Genomic DNA, 20,344 nt, shown 5'->3' with positions numbered 1-20,344 from the left:
AGAGAAAATTTATTTTTTATTTATTCATTTAATAATCCAAAAAGAAACAATACAAAAAATTAAAAAAAAAATTAAGTAACTATATCGTGACGATATTTTCAACTATCAGAGTCATTTCTTGCACAAATTTTATTACTTTTGCTTAAAACAGCCAATCTCACCGATCAAATTATTACAACCTCAGACTTTTTACTAAATGACAGTTGCATCACGCCTATGTTCTCGTATGCAAATATGTAACATTTGGCATTTGACAGATCTCACACGTCAAACCCAACAACAACAAAAATATTCCACCTAAATATGAGTATATTAACCATAACTGTCATGAAACTCAGCTGACACCTGACAATTTTGTTATTGCTTCCCAAATATCCCGTCTCAAATTATGTGCGCTCGTGCATGCGGAAGCATTTATAATCGGCAGAGACACCCAGTAGAGAAAACTTGAACAAGGGAGGAACAATCCTATGTAGGTCACTGTTAAAAATTTTCAAGCGAAAGTGAATTGGTGAATGATTACCCGCATTAAGTGGGAAAAGATTATCGTCAAAAAGGAGTTGCTGCTAGTTGAGGGTAGGTTAGCCAGGTTGCTTGTCTAAGACTAGATACTCGGTAGGCCTTAGGCCCATTGTGCTATCTGCATTTTGTTTACATCGCCTAACTAAGTAGCTTAAAGCACTTAGATCTTTTGAAGAAGGCAACTAGTCCCTCCAGTAACACTTTTTGCAAATTCCCCAGGTCTTCAAAGATATTCGGCACCACTTCTTTGAAGTGCAGGACATTCACAGAGGAAGTGTTGAACCGTCTCAATTTCTTCTTCATCTACAGAAGTCATTATGAGGTACACCCATTCTACTAGCTACGGTGCAGCGACCCGTAATAATACCTGTGAGGAGGCTGGTAGTTCATCTGTTGAATCTTAGCAGATATTTTATACTTTTTAAATTCAGTTTTGCGCTGCTATTCTGTCTTTTCTAAGCTCGTTAAATAAGCAAAATGAATAGGTCTGGTGGTGAACGCGAACAGCTCGTTTTTCCATCGCCTACAATACTCTCGAGTTCGTTTGATGACAGGAGGCACTTCGAGGATAACTCGCCAGTATTGTAGGCGATGGAAGAACGAGCTGTATGAGCTTTATGTCGACATAGACATACCGTGAATAAAGATCCAGCGGATCCGCTGGCTAAGCCAGATCCGCCGAATAAATACAAACACTTCAGCTCTGAAAGTATTCGATGCAGTACCATTAACGACTGGCGCACTTTTTTAAGCTCAACCAAAATCGCAACTTGAACTTCCCTACAGGGAATTAACCCATTTGTAAACATATTTTTGTTTTAGTTTACTAAGTATGCCACCTCAATTTTGTCTTAAGTATTTGTTGTATTTGTTATTTTGCCTGCTTCTGAATAGTTTATGAAGTTGTCACTACATCCAATAACCAACCATTCGACGCCTGTCGCCTGTCGCCTTGACACCCGCAAACATTTCACCAATTACCTTAATCTGCTTATACTTATTGCTTCAAGCATTGAGCTGAGGAAAACACCCTTTAAGCGTAGCGTTAGCAGACAAGTAAAAAGAGGATGCAGAGTTAAAGAAAAATACGGTGTTGCTGAGGGAAAATAAATCGTAGAATATTACGATTGTTTGTTTATAAGATATCCTCGTTTGCTCGCTTTAAATTGCTTTCGCAAGTGTGGCATTGAATGACTGATTGACAATCAAGTGGGCGACAAAAACATGCATACTACATACTTATATACTTATAGATAGTTCTTGGAAAGTGTGAAAGTTATAATTAGTTTAGTATCCAGCCGGGCACTCAGTCAATAATTTTATCTACACAGGATTACCGGAAAACTTGTCATAGATACTTAAGGATATTTTTGCTGATATTATAGCTATTATAGCTGAAAGGCATACTAGTTAATTTGCGGAATAGTGTCCAAACAATTTTTTTTAATGATTAAAGTAGGAAACACTTAGTGAAGCATCGTAAGCTCAAAATGTTTATCGAGCAGCCAATTTTAACTGTCAGGGTTAGGTTCAAATTTCTTTATAATTTTTATTAGTTGAAAACAGTAAAATGAATTTGCGTCCTTGAACTAAAATTAAAAAAGGGCGAATACAAGAAAAAATATATATTTTTGAAACAGTCTTTAAAATCGAATATCTCGAAAGCGGTTAACTTTTGGACATCACCTCATATAACAAAATTAATTAAAAAAGATCTAACTAATATATAATAATGCTTTTTAGTACCTAGAACAAGTTTCCGGTAACCTTGAACTCATTGAAATTAACAACAAGTCCACAAGTATGATAATTACCCTCCAGTATGCGTGGCAGCGATTGTCGTTACGTAAATAGTATTCACCGTGCACTGGGGTCAATCGCCACCACAGCATTACAAAGTACATACATGCTGTGCTCTCTTTCCATAAACAATAGTTAAAAGAAGAAATTTGCATTTTTTTTAGGAATCCCTGAAGGGCTCCAAAATGTGTGAGAAATGAAGAGAAAAAATAAAAATTTTAAATGAAAATTTTAAATTAAAAAAAGTTTAAATTTAAAAAATTCATTTTTTTTAATTCAATATTTAATGCTAAAAATTAAGAAATCTTTTTTATAAAAAAATTAAAAATTTTAAATTTAAAAAAAAGTTTTTTTTGGTATGAGTTTTTGCACATTTGGGATTCTTTCCACATTAAAGAAAAAATTTTAAATTAAATAATATTAAACAATTTTTTTTTTAATAAAAACTTTTTTTTGGTATGACTTTTTGCACATTTGTGATTTAATCCACAATGAAATAATTAATAAAAAAATGCTAAAAATTAAAAATTTTAAATTAAACAAACAATTAAAAATTTTAAATTATAAAAAAAAAATTAAAAATTTTAAATTTAAATTAAAAAAAATTAGTTTTTGTTTTTTGGTATGATTTTTTGCACATTTGTGCGAGGAATTAAAAGAGATCGATCTGTATATATCTTACTTAAAATTTACTGCAAATGCATTTGCTCCCATGCAGAAATTTAGAAATTTAGAGGGTGGCATCAAGACAAAAAAACACTTTGACCCATTCTAATGCACACTCCACTTTCCTGTATTCATACAACACTCCATGCGAATTCTCCATTGTTCGTGACAGTGCTGGAAATCTTCTTGGTTTCTCTTCTAGGGCTTCAAGACACCCTAATCTTATTTTTTTATTGTAGAGTTCATCTCGGGAATCAGATAAAATTCGCACAGCACAATAAGGCGGTTGGTCTAAAATTGAGATGCTGCGTCTCTTATTGCCATCAAAGTGTTTTCAAGATGGTAGTCAAACCAAAGTATAGGAGATTGTTGTCTTTAGTCAGAGTCAAGCTGCATTAAAGGCTCTGGAGAACGCAAAGCAAACCTCAAAGATTGTTGAAGAATGTAAAAAGAAGCTTAATTCTATTGCAAGACTGAATAAGCTGGTACTTATATGTGTTCTCGGGCACTGCGGTGTTCAAGGAAATGAAATAGCCGATGAGTTGGCCAAATGTGGATTAGTGGTTGCCTCACAAGGGCCAGAGCCAATAATCGGAATTAGTTCCGCAGGAATCATGAATTGCATCAGCGATTATGTAGGCAATTTACATAAAGAGCGATGGTCCGGTCTAGAACGGTGCAGAACTGCAAAGTGTTTTGTGACAAGCTAACTAGAATAGAAAACTGTCAAATTTTCTTCTAAAACTTGAAAAAAGTCGTTTGTTTGATGGTCAGAATTAGTACAGCACACAATCCTTGACGTCAGTATATGACCACCATTGGAATTATTGAGGACCCCATTTACCTGTCCTGTTTATGAGAGGCTGATATCACAGATCATTTTCTCTGCTCTTGCTAGTTGCTAGAGCAGGGCTACGAATTTTGGGTTCCGCTGTCATGTCATTCTTTCGAAGTGGAGGATATTTTCAGATTTGCCAAAGAATGTAGGAAAATCTCACAGGTCTAGGTACCTGTATGTCTCCATTCTATCCTATCTCTTTTTTTATGTTACTTCTCTTCTTTCCTCCTTGATTACAGATATCCACACTTTTACTTTCCAGAGCTTCGAATATAATGGACTTTTTAGCCCGAGTTTTTTAGGAATCATCAAATCTCTCGGTTCTTCTTGACTCTACTTTTCCAAATTATAAAAAAAAAATGTCTAAGGTACAGGCACATTTTTAAAATTAGTTTTTTTTTTAATCGAGTCCTCTTTTTACATTTTTCGTCATATCTTTGGCATTAAAAAACGGATCTTAATTCGTGATACTCGTGTATTGATGTTTTTGCTTTGAGTAGGGTATTTTTTGCATTCTAAAGTTCTTTGGTCTCAAGTGGCCCGCTTCAGTGTTTACCCACCAGAACTCAGTTCTTTTCACCTTAACGTACCACCCTAACACCAGTAAATAAAAGCTCGCCAAAAATCATTATTCTATTGCTAACAAAGAGTTTTGGTTATTCCAGTAGAACCAAATAAAAAAAATTGTTTCTTCCATTCAACCAAAGTTTTTTAGAAATTCTAATTAAAAACCATGGAGTTGTGATGAAAATTTGTAAAAATTTTCTAATTTTTGTATATAGTTTGAAACTTAGATTTACTATACGGTTTTTGTTAGGCAATGAGCTATGCTATTATAGAAATATAATAACTATCTAAAAATAAAAATAAGACAAATATTCTAAAATCAAAATTCAAAATGTCGAGGTGCCATCGTTCGTCGCAGGCTGAAAGTAGCATGGAATCTCCTGCTTTTATACGTTCTTTGCCAAGGTATTTGAAAAGGCTTTGTTATAGTAAAATAAATATAAATATAAATTAATTAAATTTTAAGAATAATAAATTGCATACAAACAAGTTTTGTAAGGCAAATATTGAATTTACTTTGCTGAATTCTTTGTAGGTATACCAAAAATTTTACTAAAATTGCAAAGCAATGGAGGAAAAACACCTCTAGTCTTGTAAATCAATTCATTGGAATACTCGTAACATATAGATAAAAGTGTTGCGATAAGATATTATTGATATACGGAAATAATCGCAAAATATGGACAACAAAAATTTGCAAAATTCCTCTAATGATTTTGTATCGGTATTGCCAAACTAATTGCTGCTGTTACCTTGGCAATGACGTAAGTGAATTCATGCGGTGCTAAACAAGAAATGATAATACACCTACGCGATTTAGATAACGGTGAAATACTATCTACAAACATACATACATATAGTGAGTAGAAGTATCACGAGCGAAACTCAGTCAATCATACAAACCAAGCGATAGGTATGCCGAAATTAGGCAATACAGATGGGTGATTTTTACCAGGAAACGAAAAACAAGACAAAAAAAAAAAAACAAAATTAATAATAATAATAAAGTTAAAAACAAAACATGTTTAAATGCTCGTTATCCTTATTTATGGAAATTTTTTATCGATTATGGAAGTTGCAGTTGGTCTTGCCTAAGACCAGTTTGAGACAAGTTTGTTTTTTTATGAGCCACTTTTTCATAGCAGAAATACGCTCGGTGGTTTGTTATTGCCTGTTGAGGGGCAACCGCTATTGGAAAAAAAATTTTCTATCGTTTACTGTTGCATGTCCGGGGTTCGGGCACTACCGAGTCACGCACTAACCTATTCGGCTACGACGACAGAATACATCAATAGGTACAGCCTTAAAATTTTAGCTTACATACAAAGATTGTCGCTTTTAGGAACATGGTTCTGTTCCTAATATAAAACAGCGATCGAGACAACGAAGAGGTTAGGTTAGGTTAATCCGGCTGGCATTAAGCCACGCATTGATCTCTTGGACCCTAGTGATGCCAAATGGAAACATATCTCTATTAATCTCTATAATAGTTCTGTCGTATTTTCATTAGAGCGTAAGTACGAACAGTACTACAGCGTGATGCGATATCTGGAAATGACATCTACATTTTCACTGACAGCCAGGCGGCTATAAAATCCCTGACAAAACTGTCGACAACCTCCTAAGTAACCACGAAATGCCGCACATCTCTTAACGAGATGGCTGAGTCATTTCGCTTTAGGTTATTAAGGTTCCTGGCCATCGGGACATTGAGGGTAACTGCAGAGCCGATGAACTAGCGAGTCTCGGCACCAAATTGACCGATGAGTACATAGACAATGACATACATAGGTATACCCTTACAAATATGTAAGCTATGCAAGAAATCGTCAGGAAAGCAAATGAAGCGTAATGAAGCCACCTGCAAAATCGCCTGTCAACTGTGACCGACTCTCTATGCTAAACGCACAGAATCTCTGCTAAGCCAAAATAAACACAGTCTTAGCACAGTGATTTCGGTCATAACGGGGCACTGCCTAAAAGGTAGACACGCCCAGAGGATGGGTGTGCGAACACCTGACTTCTGCAGAAGCTGTCTAGATAAGGAAGAGGAAGATACAGTTCATAACCTTCTGTGTCATTGTACTGCTCTATCCAGATGAAGATTTGCTATTCTAGGCAGACAATTTTTTAACGAATTGGAAGATCTTAGTTCTCTCACACACTGGTTTTAGAAGAGATAGGGAAAGCTCCCCACGCGACATCACAATGAGCTATGACCCTGAGTGTGTCCCACAGGACAACCGGTACAACCTAACCTAACCTAAGTACGAATTGAGTCGGTTTTTGTACACATATGTCGTTCTCTTGTTCAAATGGTAGGCTAACAGCACTTTGAGCTATCTCATCTACTATTCTGTTTTCTTTCATGCCATTGAGACCCGGTACCCAATAGATGTGCAGCCTTTTGTTTGCGGCTAGCCTCTCTGTGGCTTGTCTGCTCCGTTGGACATTTTTGGACTTAATACAATATGAGGTTATTGCTTTTATTCCTGCGTGGACAGTTACGTAAATATTAAATAATTATTGCGTTATTTGTAGTTTTTGTATAGGCTAGTAAGTTTTTGCTATTGGGAATTCGCGGCCAGACCGGACCAGAGTAGATTTTTCAAGCGTAAGATTTTGTTGTTGGGAATTCGCCGCTTTCCCAACAGCAAAAACTTACGCTTGGAAAATCTACTCTGGTCCGGCAGCTTGATTGGCTCACTAATCACTAAATGATTTGAGCAGTAAATAATCGCACCCCCTCCGTGCAAAGTTTTAGAACCGTCAGCTTAAATATGAAAAGTCCAACAGCCAGACTTCAGGACTTTGTGCCATCCCTCCACTTCAATTGTAGTATAAAACCTTCTCCTTTCGCTAATCCTCTTTGCTCTGGAGCTATGTCCGAAGGTTCGTAAATAAGTAAGTAAATACTCCAGCAGCCGGATTGTACTGCAAGATTTTCTGCCATAAGGTCAATAGTTGATGTGTTAAGTAACATTTCTGGCGCCGCCATATTAGGTTAATGCCGTAAAACAAGCTAATGCAGTTTTCTTATTTCTTTATGCTTTTAAAATAATTTTCCTATTACACAGGCCAAAAGCGATTATTAGATGGCCAGTTTGCCACAGTCACTTGGCTATTAAAGAATCGTCCTGTCGACACTGCTATTGAAGAAATGTGAGTACACTAATCGCCAGCGACCGCCGGTAATTTAGTCTGAATCACGCTCACGAAAGCAACTTCTCTCGCTTCAGCAGACGAATCAGTACAGCCATTGGAGTTGCTGTTTTGTTCCGCCCTATAAATCTTAACTATAACAAGAGAGTTGTTGAGAAATTTCGGATGAAACTTGATAGGCTGCTACTGAAGCTGTGAATGTTTAAGGACTGCATAGATTTTTGAGAAATTTGAGCGGTTTCAAGATGAACGAGAAGTCGTTGAAGATGACTTATGCCCAAATCTCCCGCTCACGTAAAAGCGAGAAACACTTGGTAATCTGGTTCATTCAAGCAATTTTAGTGGATTCCTGAAGAAGGTGAAATTATTATTGATTATTATCGCAGTTGCAGACAGCTTAATAAAAATAATTAGTGATGATTATTATTTTCACATTTTTGCTGAATACCATGAAATAAATAAGAAAAATCTAGCCGAGTTCAAAAAAAATAAGTTATGGATTCTTACTGATAGATCAACCGTCTCATTTTGGAGAATCTTGTAGTCTATGCAACTTTTCTTTCGCATATCGTAAAGGAGTCAAAGTATGTAGGTTTCGTATCTTGAATTAGATGAACTGTTTCAATATACACAGATTAATTAAAAGAAAAAAATACTCCAATCTCATTGAGGTCGGTAAAAAAATAATTGCGTAAGTTCAGCAAATTTTGCTTTAAAAATATTATATAAAAAATTAAAGCATTCCTCATTCAAATTAAATGTATCCTACATTTAAATATTTTTTCATTTATATCACTTTTTTTCACTATACACCTTCATATGTGAATTACATGACATTTTTAATCCGCCACAGTCAAAAGCGTTTTTCACACACACGACGGCCTACTCAAAGTTCTGAGTATTTGAATAACAGCAAAAAAACTGCTCATCGTGGAAATCATATTGCATGCGCAAATAAAAAACCTTTGCATGCAAATTTCATTAATCGCCAAAAATAAAATGAAAATTAGTATTTGTCAATAAATCTGATTTACAACCAAATAAATCAATTTATATGTATATTGTACAAGGTGGCGCAAAATTAATCATCATTTTTTCGAATACTTTTTATTAATTAAAAAAGATTGAATTTAAGTTGTTATAATCTATATTTTGACTTTACGAGAGTTGTATAGCAACCTACAAGGTGGCACAAAATTAATATATTAATCCAGTTTTGTTTTTGAATAAGTTTTTTACTAAATAAAAAAAACTGATTTTGAGTAATAGTAATTTTTGTTCTGATTTTACGAGAGTTGCAGAGAAATATACAAGGTGGCGTTTGGCCAGTTTTGTTTGTGAATAACTTTATTACAAAATTAAATAAAAGGATTTTGAGTAGTTGAAATCTTTATTTTGACTTAACGAGAGTTACATAAGAATATACAAGGTGGCGCAGAATGATTCATCTAGTTTTGTTTTTGAATAATATTTCTACAAAATGAAATAAAACTGATTTTGAGTAATAGAAATCTTTATTTTGACTTTACGAGAGTTGCATAGAAATGTACAAGGTGGCGTTTGGCCAGTTTTGTTTATGAATAACTTTATTACAAAATTAATAAAAAAGATTTAGAGCAGTGGAAATCTTTATTTTGACATTGCGAGAGTTGCATGGGAACATACAAGGTGGCGCAAAATCAATCATCCGGTTTTGCTTTTGAATGACTTGTTTACAAAATTAAAACAAAGCATCGGCAAAGTTGAAAAAAGGCGGAAAAAAAGTGAAAAAAATGTGTTTGCAGGGGAAATAACTACAGTTGTCTTAAGTTTTCTTAATTAACTTAAACACCATTCGAAAAATCCAAGTTTCTTCTTTCTTGAACTGATATGAAAAACGATAAGAAATGAGTGAAAAGCCGGTTTTTAAAAGTAAGTCTATGTATATTTAATGGATGTTTGACAAATTTCTCAAATTTCACTCATTACTTTTGCGGCACCTTGTATAATCACTTACATTCTATTCATATTGCTATTGATTTTAATACAGAAAAATGAATTCGAATTTATTTCCAGTAAATTTTGCTTACAATAAAGAATTACAAATGCGCTAAAACTAAAGGCAGAATAAAATGCCATTCGTACTCAAATGTGTGACATTTTATGAAATGTATTTTCCCATCTAATAATTTATGCTCAACTGATTTGCGAGTAGCGATTTAGTTTAGAGAAATGTTAATAGAATTTCTAGTGATAAATGAATGGATATAAAAAATAAATACCAAATTATTTGGTCTGATGTAATTTGCATAATTGGATATTGTTAGATGTTCGTTGAGAAGCAAATGCTGAAAATGTGTATCAAAAATCGAAAATATTTACTAATGGGCACATACATACAGTGGCGAGCATAACTGAGTGCATGATGATATTATTTTTTTTAATGTTCATAATATTTTTTGAGTTAGAATTTTTCGTTTATTTTGGTTTTTTAATACTTATCATATTTTTTGAGCTAACATTTTTTGTTTACTTTTTTTTAATATTTAATTTGTTACTTTTTTTATATTTATATTTAATAACTCAAATTTCTTTGTTATTCTTTTTTATTGTTATTTGTTAAATATTGTTCATTTTTTAACGCAAGCCATATGGGTCAAAATTTGAAATTTATAGAAAATTAAAAAAAAACAAAAACACCACAAATTCACATATAAATTTTCAACTTCTTAGTATGAATTTTTAGTAACATTTATAAAAACTGGAGCTGACTGGATTTAATATTCTTTGGAAGATGTCTTACGCGTCTTCCTTCCACGAGAAATTCATTTTTATATGGCAAACTTGGCAAGCAAAAAACTTGTTTAAGACCCTCTCGCCTCATTTGAAATTTTAGTTTATTTTTTGGGTGGGAAAAAGATTTTTTTATTTTTGTTTTGAGTATTTTTCTTTTCTTGATCCATTGTTAAAAAATAAGAACTGTTTTTAGCCATACGAGGTACGTTCTAAAAGTTGTCAGCCCTCAAAAAATGGTCTTCACATGGACAATGGACACAGATATAGCCGGGTCTACTGAACCGGTTTTAATGAAATAAAATTTAAATTACGTTGTCGTCATCATGAGAAATAAGATCATGCGGAAAACAATGTTTTTAGTATTTTTTCGGATTTTTAAAGTAAAAAAAGCGTCAAAAAACGGTTTTTCATCTTTGAGCCTCAGCCATTTTGTCCAATTTTTTTATTTGAAGATCGTAGTTCACACAATAAGGACATTTATACTGAACAAGAACCTTTTTGTCGTTTTGATTTCAGACACCTGTGAGTCCCGCCAGCGACCTATCGTTTTTTGGAAAACCAGTTTTTGAAGACTGATAACTTTTTGAGCGAACCTCGTATGGTTAAAAAAAAGTTTATTTTTTAACTATGCACCAAAAATTGAAATACTGAAAACAAAAATAAAAAATCTTTTTTCGTTTCTGTTTTACACGCTTTTAAAAAACACCATTTCAAATGAGGCGAGGCCTTATGTCCAAACAATTTTTTAACAGTTCAAAACGTGCACCTACTTTACTTTTTTTATTCTTTGATGATCATGCACGGAGATTCGAAACTACGCGCTTTCAAAAGGTAGTCATGCACCAACCCATTCCTCTAAGGCGACACACATTAACCCTTACACATCTTCCATTTTGACTTATTTGTGTAGTTAAAATTGAGGTTACAGTAGAATTGTATAAGAAATATTTTTGTGGCACATTTTAAACCGTTAAATGTCTCTGTGAAGATTATTTTTAACCTTTCCTGCAAGACACATAAAAGACCCATCTATTGAGCAGTTAGAGGGTTAAGATGTTCCACAAAAATGATCGCCGTAGTTTTTTCCATAGAACTGCTGAACACAACGTTTGTCTAAAATGTCAGGATCACAGAGTTTCCTTTATCTCTTTACCATAAGAAGACATTTTTTATATAAAATTTTAAATCGTCGATACATGCGTATTTTGTTTTTCGCCCCTCTGAGAGCATCCAATGTCAGAACCCTGTTATTTTTTTTATTCCACAAAATTGTATATTTAGAAGTGTCTTAATTAAATCTAAAAAAAAATTAACTAACACTGCTGGGGATTTTTGAAAATAATTTTGCTAAATGATTCAGAAATAGGGTATTATACTAAATTTTTAACATTTCGGTTCACCACTCCAAAACAAGAAAAATAAAACAGACCTTAAACTGGCCTAATTTCTTTCAGGATACCAGGTTATAAAAAAGAATATAAATTCCATTAGAAGTTGACCTTTTAACCTTAAGAAAATAACCTCCGTCTATTATGAACTTCCAAATGAAAAGGGAAATTTCAAAGTTTTTCTGTTTCACATATCTCCTGTCCGCATTCCACGCCATGCATTCACCAAAAGCCAATTCAATGCGCCTTAATTGAAAATTTGATAAGGTCCAGCCGTTTCTAAAAGCCCAAATTAACGATTGATAGCGGAGTAAAAGATCATCGAAAAATCAAGCAAAAAACCCCTATTTACCACGAATTTTCTCAGCAAATCGCTCCCACCGGGCAGGGGCGACTGACAGCAGTCAAAGACAGCCATATGACCAATACGTTAATTTATGGCGCCTGTCGGGCACACTCTCCACTAGCACTGTGTATATATATATACACACATATACATAAACGTTCAGCAACATTTGGCTGCTCAAAGTGCATGAATTCGAACTTTAACTTTAATGAAAATTCAATTTCGTCAAATTAAGCACAGCCGAAAGAAAAGAATTGAAAAATACAAGTAAATGTAAAAACACAAAAACACTTAAGCAAGGATGTGTGTGTGTGTGCCTAGCTGCTTTTTGAATTTTCCACGCTGCACAAAGAGAGAGAGAAAAACAACACAAGTGGTGTGGAAAAATTGAAAAAATATATTGAGGAAAAAAAACATTTTTATGGCCAAAAAGTTATAAAATATGAATTGACGACTTTTTTGTTGCACTTTAATGCGACAGTTTATATGGCTGCTGTGTGAGTTTGTGTAGTTATTGCTGTCTTGCTGTTGTTTTTTGTTTGTTTAGTTTTATCGCTTTATTTAATTGCGTTTTTGTTTGTTTCTCCTTTTTTCGAAGCCTCAAATACAAAGCCACATAAGTGCGTAGGTATATGTGATTAGGCAGCCGCAAGAAGGCAAATTCTACAAATCCAAATATGTACATTTTATCATGTGCGGCATGCACATACATTTTTACATGTGCATATGTATGTCTGTGTATTTCACCATGTGACACTTTACTCCTCTTGCCCTGCCTCGGTTGACGCTCACGCATTATCGCCTAATCATTTAAGTTCCAATACTTCAAAAGATATGTGCTGAAGTCAATCAACTGCAAGCGCACTCTCAAGTAGCATGTGGCAAAATGAAGCGTATGTACGTACAGTAATGACCAACTGAACTGAGGTAGGAACAATTTTTAAGAAGTAAACTCAAACAATTTTGAAACAAATTTAATAATTTTGGGACTTATTCAACGTTGAAAGTTCTAGTATAGAATTTTTTTAATAAAATCCCCAGTTCTTTTTAAGATTCTTATACTTTTTTTTATTTTTAGGATAAAATAAAATCCTAAAAAACCAAAATTTATAATAAAAATAAAAAAAAATCTCTTTTTAGTAAAATTTTAAAGAATAAAATGCAATATTAAAAAAAAAAAATTGGTAAAAACACCATTTAAAATAAATTTTTTTGTAAAGATTTTAATATTAAAAAAATATTTTTTTTGAAGATTTTAATATTTAAAAAAAGTTTTTTAGAAACGTTTTTTGTCAAGATTCTAATATAAAAAAAAAACTATTTTTGTACAATTTTTTTGTAAAATATTTTTGGAAAGATGTTTTTTCCTGTGCAATTTCCTGGCATTTTGAAAACAACGCTTTATCACCGTTTAAATAAAAAAAATTTTGTATTTGTAAATTTCGTCAAATTTTTTTGTACAAAGTTTTCAAAATTTTAATATTTAAAAAGAGGTTTTTATAAACGTTTTTTGTAATTATTCTAATATTAAAAAAAAAAAAAATTTTTAATTTTTTTGTAAAGATGTTTTGACCTGATCAAAATTTGTGGGAAAAAATATTTGTTTGGGAGTTTTTTTTTTTTTGCATATTGAAAACCCCGCTTTGTCACTGTTTAAAAAAATTTTTTTTTTGTATTTGTAAATTTTTTCAAATTTTTTTGTACATATTTTTCAACTTTATTGGGAAACATATTTGTTCCTGCTTAAAGTGTTTGGTATTTTTTTTGTTTTTTGTAATTTTGAAAATCATCCATCATCACTGGAAAATTCTTTCTTTCCTTTTGGAAAATTTTTTGCGGAACATTTTTTTGTAAAGATTTGTTTTTCCTGCTAACATTTTCTCAAAATGTTTGCGAATTTTTTTTTTTTTTTGGCATTTTGAAACTAACCCATCATCACTGTTTAAAAAAAAATGTTTGTATTTTTACATTTTGTATAAAATTTGTTTACAAATTTTTCAACTTTTTTGGGAAAAATATTTGTTTCCTGCTAAAAATGTTTGAGAAACAATTTTTTTTTTGTCTTTTTAAAAAACACCTCTCTTAAATTTCCTTTCTTTGTTTAATTAGCAGCTGAAAATACGCTCAGTAATGCCTAAAACCTTCAGGGAATAAATGAACACTTCATACAAAAAAAATTTTTTTTTTTTCAAAGTAATTTTTTTGTAAAACTTTTTTCCTTCGCAAAACTTTTGGGGAAAAACTTATATCCTGCTTAAAATGTTTGGGGATTTTTTTTTGTTTTCATTTTGAAAATCACTCATAACTGGAAAATTTTTTCCAAAAAAACTTTTTTCTGCTAAAATTTTTGTGCGCTCAGTAGTTCCTGAATGCTTCATAGAATGATTAAATATTTAAAAAATAAATTTTTTTGGAAACAATTTATTGTCTTGCTCGAATTTTTGGGAAAAAAAATTTGAAAAACAGCCCCCTCAAATTTCTTTCGCTTGATCGTTTGATTAACCCCTTGAGTGGAAATGACGGGCCTCGCTCGTCGAGACAAGGGGCTAATAGATAAAAGTACGATTAGTAAATCCTGAAAGCTTCATAGCATAAATAAATACTTTATAAAAAATTATTTTTGGAAAACTTTAGGGGAAAAAATTGGGAAATTTTTAGAAAAGAGAATTTTTTTATATCGCGAGTCGGCATCATTGCAATAACTAGCCTCCGCATCGCGACCATCTCTTGTCGAAAAAAAGGTTGAAAACATTTTACTTTCCGTAATATTTCGGGTTATTTTTTGTATACAATTCGAATAAAGAACTAAAATAAAAGTCTACTATTAAAATATTTCAGAAAGTTAAAAAAATTAGCGAAAAATCTGTTGAGGCTATTGAAATGATCGTGACTGTATATGGATTTTCAGCCATAGGCTTCTAATAACAAAAACAAGAGACAGAAACAATTACATACATACACATGTGACATTTCTCGCTTCCTAGTTTGCCAAGGGAGCACTACCACTATTACACTCAGCTTGACTCTTCTACTGTAGGCAGACTTCCAGCAGCGGTGTTACACATTCAGGTATTCAAATTTATATAAGTAAGTGAATACTAATATACACACACATATATGTATGCAAATAAAACAAAAACCAATCGATCTTCATTCAACATTCAACATTCAACATAGATATATTTTATTATCGTACCAACTGTCAACACATTTTTGTTATGGCTCGCGCCATTTGGGCATTTAACTTTGCTCTTGCCGCTAGAATTATGGCTCAGAATAAGCAACGAAGCTATGACTTACTAGTTAGCCAACTCATTGCGCTACATAAAAAAAGTAGAAACAGCAGTAAAAAGTAAAAGAAATTAAGAGTACTAAACACAGCAGTGCATTTAAGTGCTTTCGTTGCCATTTGCCTTTTTTTTGTTTTCATTCATTATTATTATTTTTTTTTTTTTGGTGATAATTACAATATAATTCTATTTTAGCTCTTAGATAAGTTGTGCTGACTATTGCCAAGTGTGTGCTACGACCTTGTCGCGCTGTTATCGCAAAGATTTTGATTAGTTTGCAATATTAAATTTTACAATTGGTTTCCTCGAATCGGTAATGACTAAAATTTAAAATCTGATAATAAGTGTGAATTTGAATGTCAACAACGTAATTATTAGGAAGCTTATACAAGTGTATACCAATAATTATGATAAATTAGAAAAAAAGTGGAAAGAAAGTTTTAAGGAACTAAATCACATTAAATAAATTGGGTCAGCTTACAGTGAAATGACTTGCTCTGAAAGAACGAGAGTGGCAGAGAGTATGAGAAGTATCAATGCAGTGTTGGGCTCCACTAAAACAAGAAGAACGGCCACGTGAGATCTTGCGCAGATTAGAAAATCGATATGCAGTTTCGGGGAAAAAATTAGAATTGGAAGCAATTAAATAATTTTTTTTTCACAGCAAGTTTAAAAAATAATAAAATTTATAAAAATAAAAAAATTGAACTTCTCACAACAGGGAAAAAAATAAATAAAATAAAATAATTTTTTTTCCAAAAATTTTTTTTAAAAAGTTTATTTTAATCTAAAAAATAAAAATAAAATTATATGAATATTAAAAAGAACTGAAAACTCTCTTCAAAAAACTCTATATTAAAATGTTCAACATTAAACAAATATAAAAATTATTAAATATTTTACTAAAATCTTTCAGTTTACTTCTTAAAAATTGTTTGTGCCTATTCAGTTGACCATTACTACATTTCACGTTACGGTGGATTTAAATATTCTGGTAAGAGTGGAAATTACGCCTCTGTGCAATACTGTAATCTTCCCACCCAACCTGAACCATTACTGGGCACAAAGCAATACAAAGTACGAGAGTATACCATAGTTTTGAGGTATCATCAATACTCGTACTTTTTTAAATATGTTGAAAGTAGCGAAATTTCAAAGAGGGATCTACATAGTGTAAGGTTATATTACCTTTATATATCCGGAAAAAGGAAACGCACGTGTTAATGCTACGGATGCTTTATTTCAACTAACTGTACATATGAAAACTAAGAATAACGATTGTACAAAATGTACATGGCTTGCTATGATTCTTACAATCATGGGTTGCTATGATTCTTACACATAGGACACTTAGAGCTGCTTGGAACGGGATAAAGTATTTAAACGTTTTTATTCTATTTTTTTATTTTCATTTTTACTCTTTTATTTTCATTTTTTACTTTTTTATTTTTTGAAAGGGTTCCTTTAACTTCTATCTGAAGCATAAGGTGCCTGAAAAGCTAAGTAATATAAAGTTGTTAAATAAACAAAAAGAAACGCAGCGCTACCAACGGAGGTTTTCAGTTGCCCTTTTTTTATTTTTAAATATTTTCATCTTGTTTTCTCTTAATTTTTTTTTACTTCTTTTCTATTATTATTTTTTCTTTTTAATCAACCTATTTTTGCTTTTTCATTTTTATTTTTTTTATGTTTTAATTAAATTTTTATTATTTTTTTATTTAATTTTTAGTTTTTTGTTAATTTTTTTTTTTCTTTAATTTTTATATTTTTTTTTTACTTTTTATTTTTTTCCTCTAATTTAAATTATTTTTTTATTTAATTTTTTCTTTTAATTTAATTCTTTCTTTTTCTTTAATTTTACTCATTTGGTTGGTTGGTTGGTTTAAGGGTGACCCCGCATCGGAGTGCCACATAGACCGCAAGTTGGGTCCGTTGTGTTGCCCTAGAGCTCATTATTTAATATGATTTCCCCACCTAACCGAGATTTTTATTGTAGATTTTGGTCAAAGATATTAATTCGTTTCGAGAATTTGATGAGAGATTCGATTTTCAGGTTCGAGAGTACTGAAAGATTGTCAATTGTTGGAGAGCCTAGAAGAGCGAGTCGACTTCTGGCTAGACCGGGACAATTGCACAGCAAATGTCTGCTCGATACTTCCTCATCTTCGTCCTCGCAGTATCTGCACAGGTCGTTTTGAGGAACCCCGAGCCGACGTGCGTGAGTGCCCAAAAGGCAGTGGCCGGTGATAAGAGATATTATATGCCTTAGTTCGTGTTTCGAAAGACTTATAAGGGTTTTTGTCTGTTTCAGATTGTAGGATGGCCAGATTTGTCTGGTCGTAACGCAAGTAGTTTCCACTCTCCACCTCCGATCAGCAATGCCGTGAAATTCTCGATCTATGAGCAATTTACATGTTTACTCATTTTATTTATTATATATATTTTTTTAATATCTCATCTATATTTCTTTAAACCACTTTCAATCTGTAGAAAATTTTTCGAAGTGTTTTTTTTTATTATTTTTTTGTGCTTTTATTTTTATTTTTGTTTTCTTGTATTTTTACTATTTTATTTATTTGTTTATTCCTTTTTTTTATTTATTAATTTTTTTATTCTATTTTTGTCTTCTATTTAAATAAACGTTGTTTTTTCTTTTAATTTTGATTTTTTTAGTATTTTTTTAGTTAAATTATAATTATTTTATTTAATTTTTATTTTTTTTTTTTTTATTTTTTTTTAATTTTGTTTTTTTTTTTTTAATTTTTTTTTAATTTTGTTTTTTTTTATTTTTTTTTTTAATTTTACTAATTTTAATTATTATATTTTTTTTTAAATATCTCAAATATATTTTTTTAAACTTTCAACCTGTAAAAAATGTGTCAAAGTTTTTTTAAAATTTTTTTTTGTGCTTCTGCTTTTATCTTTGATTTCTTTTATTGTTATTATTTATTTATTCCTTTTTTTATTTCTTAACTTTTTGCTTCTTTTTATTTTATTCTTGTCGTCTATTTAAATAAACGTTGTTTTCGCATTTAATTTGATTTTTTTTAATATTGTAATATTTTTTTATTTAAATTTTAATTGTTTTAATGTAATTTTTATTTATTTATTTTTTTTAATTTTTTTTTTACTTTTACTAATTTTATTTGTTATATTTTTTTCAAATATCTCAAGTATATATTTTTTTTAACTTTCAATCTGTAGAAAATTTGTCAAAGTTTTTTTATTATGTTTTTTTGTGCTTCTGTTTTTGTCTTTGGTTTCTTTTATTTTTACTATTTATTTATTCCTTTTTTTATTTATTAATTTTTTTATTTATTTTTTTGCTTCTTTTTCGTTTTTTGTTTTTTTCTTCTTTTTAAATAAACTTTTTCCTGCTTTTAATTGGTATTTTTTTATATTTTTGTTTTTATTTTAATTTTTATTTTTCTTTTTTTAATTTAATTTTAATTGTTTTTTTATTTATTTATTTTTTGTTTTTAATCTTCAGTTTTTTAATTTAATTCTTTTTATTTAACATTTTTTTTTATTTTTTTTTTGTTTTTGTTTTATATTTTTTTACTCATTTTATTTATTACGTTTTTTTTAAATATCTCATGTGTATTTTTTTTAATTTTCAATCTGTAGAAAATTTTTCAAAGTTTTTTCTTATTTTCGTTTTGTGGTTCTTTTTTATTTTTATTATTTTATTTATTTATTTGTTCCTTTTTTTTATTTATTAATTTTTTTTATTGCTTTTTTTTGCTTCTCTTTTACTTTTTTGTTTTTGACTTCTTTTTAATTAAACGTTCGTTTGCTTTTCTTTTTGTTTTTCCTTTTGGTTTCTTACTTTTTTCTTAATTTTGATTTAAATTTATTTTTTTTGTTCTTTAATTTTTTAAATTTCACAAATTTTATTTTATTATATTTTTTTTAATGATATCTCAATAATATTTTTTCAAACTTTCAACTTGCAGAAAATTTGTAATTTTTTTTAATTTTTTGTTGGCTTCTTTTTTTCCTTTTAATTCACCTTTTTGTTTTTCTGATTTTGATTTTTTAATGTTATTATTTTTTTTTTTTTTAATTTTACTCACATTAACTTATTTAATTTTTTTTTAATGAATACAAAATATCTGAAGAATATTGTTTCAATCTTTCAAACTTTAGATCCTAAAATTGGAATTTTTTTTTGCTAATGGGGTTGGGAGTTTTCTTTCATATAAAAAAATTTAAGCATTCTTCTCTATTACATGGAAAAAATGCACAAAACCTCCAGCAAAAGAAAAAAAAATTATCAAAAATCAGCACTCCTCAAAATAAAATCAAACGGCATGCTATCCTCGTTTCACTACTGCCAACAAAGTTCATTGGGTGTCATATGTCAGTCGAACGAACGAGCTACCGCTTTTAAAGGCATAGCTGCTCTACCTCCTCGTTAAGCCATAAAATAGTAATTATTTTCAGTAAATATTCTGAAATAAAATTTTCGAGACAGCTTCGTGTTTGATGCCATCAACACCAGTGGCCAACTGGACGTCATAAAACTTCCATGACCAATAACTATCGGCTCCACATGCCATTCGACGATCTCACACTCGTACACACTCGTTTAAATACATCTGCTTAAGTATAACAAAGGCACTAAGCAAGCCTACGAGAATTTGTAGCAACTGGGCAACTAATCACCTACTGGCCTGCCGCATTGGAGGTTCCCAAGCACTGCGATTATTCAGTACTCATTCCCTTTTTACATATTCATAGGTACTTTCATACCAGCAACTCGTATATTTTATTATATTTAGTATGTATGTATGTGTAGGTGGGAGTATTCTAACTATAATTTCACGTGTTGTTATTTATGCGCTTTTTGCATGTTGGCGAGCAATTGTCAAGTGTGCTTTGGAATATTTCTCTTAATATTCTTTGCTGGTGGTGCCTACTTGGTGGGTGTATTTTAATACCTATACATTTACGTATGTGCACACATACATATGTATGGAAGAAGTTG

The sequence above is a fragment of the Anastrepha obliqua genome, chromosome 5 (assembly GCF_027943255.1).
Source record: "Anastrepha obliqua isolate idAnaObli1 chromosome 5, idAnaObli1_1.0, whole genome shotgun sequence".
NCBI lineage: Eukaryota > Metazoa > Arthropoda > Insecta > Diptera > Tephritidae > Anastrepha > Anastrepha obliqua.
This window is presented reverse-complemented; position numbering follows the sequence as displayed.